Raw genomic sequence first — 3,446 nt, 5'->3', positions numbered from 1 at the left:
TCTTGTTTACCTTTTCAAAGAACCAGCTCTTTGTTTCATTGATCCTTTGAATTGTTTTTTTTGGTCTCCATGTCATTTATTTCTGCTTTGATTTTTTTTTTTTATCCCCACCCGAAAATATTTTTCCATTTTTTGTTCAGATAGAGTGAGAGGGAGAGAGCGGAAGAGAGAGAGAGAGAGAGAGAGAAACATCGATGTGAAAGTGATACATCGAGTGGCGGCCACCCGCACGACCAACCAGGACTGGGGACAAACCGCAACCGAGGTATGCACCCTTAGCGGGAACCGAACCCAGGTCTTTCTGGACTGCAGGCCAATACTCTAACCGCTTAGTGAAACTGGCCAGGGCTCTGCTCTGATCTTTAACATTTCCTTCCTTCTACTTGTTATGGGGTTTTCTTTTTGTTTGCTTTCTTGTTCTTTAAGATGTGAGGTTAGATAGTCTATTAGAAATTTTTCTTGTTTCTTGAGGTAGGCCTGCAGTGCTATGAACTTCCCTCTCAGAACTACTTTCGCTGCATCCCATAGATTTTGTGTTGCTGTTTGTTCATTTTCATTGCTTTCCAGGAAGTTTTTAATTTCTGCCTTGATCTCCATGGTAACCCATTCATTGTTCAATCACATGCTATTTAGCCTCCATGTTTCCAAAGTCTTTGCATGTTCTTATTGCAATTGATTTCTAGTTTCATGCCATTGTGATCTGAGAAGATGCTTGATATGATTTTAATCTTCTTGAACTTTTAGAGACAGTTTTGCCCTAACATGTGATATCTTTGAGAATATCCCATGTGTACTTGAGAAGAATGTAAATTCTGCAGTTTGGGGGTGTTATTCTGTGTAGATATCTATTAGATCCATTCGATCTAGTGCTTTATTTAGAGTCTGTGTTTCCTTGTTAATTTTTGTCTAGGTCATCAATCCAGTGATGTCAGCAGGGTGTTAAAGTCCCCTGCTATGATTGTATTGCTTTTTATTTCTTCTTTGAAGTCCTCCAGAAGATTTTTAATATATGTTGGTGCTCCTATATTGGGTGCATATATGTTTACCAAGGCTATTTCTTCCTGTTGAATAGATCCTTTCAATATAATTCTTAGACTTTGAAAAGAAAGAAATCCTACCATTTGCAACAGCATAGATGAACCCTGAGGACATCATGGTAAGTGAATAAGCAGTTCCAGAAGAATAATGCTGCATGATTCACATGTATGAGGTATCTAAAAGAGTCAAATCCATAGAAGCAGAGAATATAACAGTGGCTTTCAAGGGTTAGGTTGAGGATTAGGAGAAAGGAGGAGTTTTTAAATGAATATAAAGTTTCAGTTATATAGATGACTATATTCTAGATTATCTGCTGTAAAATATAGTGTGTATAGCTAGAATGTGGTATTTTGTATTTAAAAATTTGTAAGAGAATAGATTTCATGTTAAGTGTTCCTAACACACACACACACACACACACACACACACACACACACACACACATATAAAAACAAAGGGACACAAGGCTGCTCTGGGAAGTATTGGATATGTTTATTACCTTGATTGTGGTGTTGGTATCATGGGTGTTTGCGTGTGTCCAAACTCATGAAATTGTACAGATTAAATATGTACATTTCCCTGTATATCAATGATACCTCAGGTAAGCTGTTTAAAAAATGAGCAGAGACAGAGGCACAAAACACCATGGTTCATTTAATGAACTGCAAACAATTCAGTCTGACTGTGATGTAGAACAGCACGAAGCGGGGAGAGGTTATGGAGAGGAACGGATTTGCAAAAACAAGCCGCAGACAGGTGATGGAAGGCTGTGTGTGTCTCGCTTCAGTGATATGCTTAAGGCTGGGGTCCACACTAGCCATGGAAAGGTTCTAAACACAGACTGCAGAAAGATCATTCTAGTAGGAATAAGGAGAACTGGACAGACTGGAGACTGAGAGACCACTGAGGAGACTGTTAGAACAATCTAGTTGGTGGGTGATGATGGCCTGGACAAGTGGTTTTCAGTGCTGCCTACACAGTAAAACAACCTGAGAGTTTTTCAAAATGACTGTTTCCTGGGCTCCACTCGGGACTAATTAAATCAGACTCCAGAGGCGGCACCTGCCATGGGTATTTTTGAAAAATTCCCCAAATGCTTTTCTTATGCAGCTAATTTTGAGAACTCATGGATTATGGTAGTCACAGCAGAGATTGGAGAGCAGAAGTTGGATCAGAGATTTTAAGGCTTGAATTGCTCACAGAAATAAACAGAGGATCTTAGAAGAAAAATGCAGGTTCTGATTCAGTGGGTCTGGGATGAGGGCTATGATTCTGCATTTCCAACCAGCTCTCAAATGATGTCGAAGCTTTTCATCTTTAGACCATACTTTGGGGAGCTTGTTTATTTTGCAGGGAAGAGAGAGAGAAAAAATAAATTGAGAATGGCTTCTTAATTCTGACTAGGTGGCAAAGAGAACCTGGTGATGAACGTTGGGAGAAAGATCATCAATTCAGTTTTGGGCATAGTGAGTGTCAGTTGTCTGTGAAAAACTGGAGAAAACATGCCAGTTCTAGAACTTGGAGTGGACACCTGGGCAGGAGGCAGAGATGTGGCGTTAGCAGCCTCTTCAGAGCAGCTGAATCACAGGAGTTGATAAAAATGCCTGGGTAAAGTGTGCTGTGTGAATTCTGGCCAACAATAGAATCCCGAGAATAGCAAGAATGAGACACAAACGAGCAGGTTAACCACTCAAGAAAGAAGAGTAAGGTTTTCCAAAATATAGGAGGATAGTCAATGAGATATTGTCACAAGAGCCGAGGAAAGAAGGCCAGTTCAAGGGAGTGGTCCACTCTCAGAATCTTCTTGAGAATCCCTGTGAGATCTGAAAAGAGGCCACGAAATCTGCCAGTGACGAGTTCCCTGCTTCTCTTGGTGGAAGTAGCCACAGAATCCCAGCTGGTGGATGAGGGAATCAGAGGCAAAGAAGTAGGACAGTATTCCTGAGGGATGCTGCTGGGCTGTGGAGGGAAGAAAAAGGCAAATGGAGACAGATGCAGGGTCCAGAAAAGGGCCCTTTAATGAACTTGTTTGCACATCCATTGTGACCATTTTTCTTTCTAAGAGTCGGTTTATTTATCTCTCTAACATGAAAAATATTTTGACTTTGGCCTGACTCATTATTTTAGTTTACACTCTGCTGCTGGTTTAAGTCACTAACGATACCTTCCGTGTCTTTCTGTTATGAATTCTGTTTTGACTCCAGTACAGATTGCTTGCAAAGGAGCTCTGAGTTTTAACGCAGACATTCTCTCCCTGTTCTCTGGTCCCCAGCATCACTGGGCATGCTCAGTTCGCTCCTCCCATGCAAATCCACTTTACAACATATGTTCTCAGCACTTTCTTCCTCTTACCTGGTGCCTAAAGTGGTAGTAATTTCTTTTCTCCAGGCTGTACTTTTTACCCAGAG

Source organism: Molossus molossus, unplaced genomic scaffold (assembly GCF_014108415.1).
Source record: "Molossus molossus isolate mMolMol1 unplaced genomic scaffold, mMolMol1.p scaffold_m16_p_6, whole genome shotgun sequence".
NCBI classification, from domain to species: domain Eukaryota; kingdom Metazoa; phylum Chordata; class Mammalia; order Chiroptera; family Molossidae; genus Molossus; species Molossus molossus.
The sequence above is the reverse complement of the archived record's forward strand: the minus strand, read 5'-3'. Positions refer to the sequence as shown.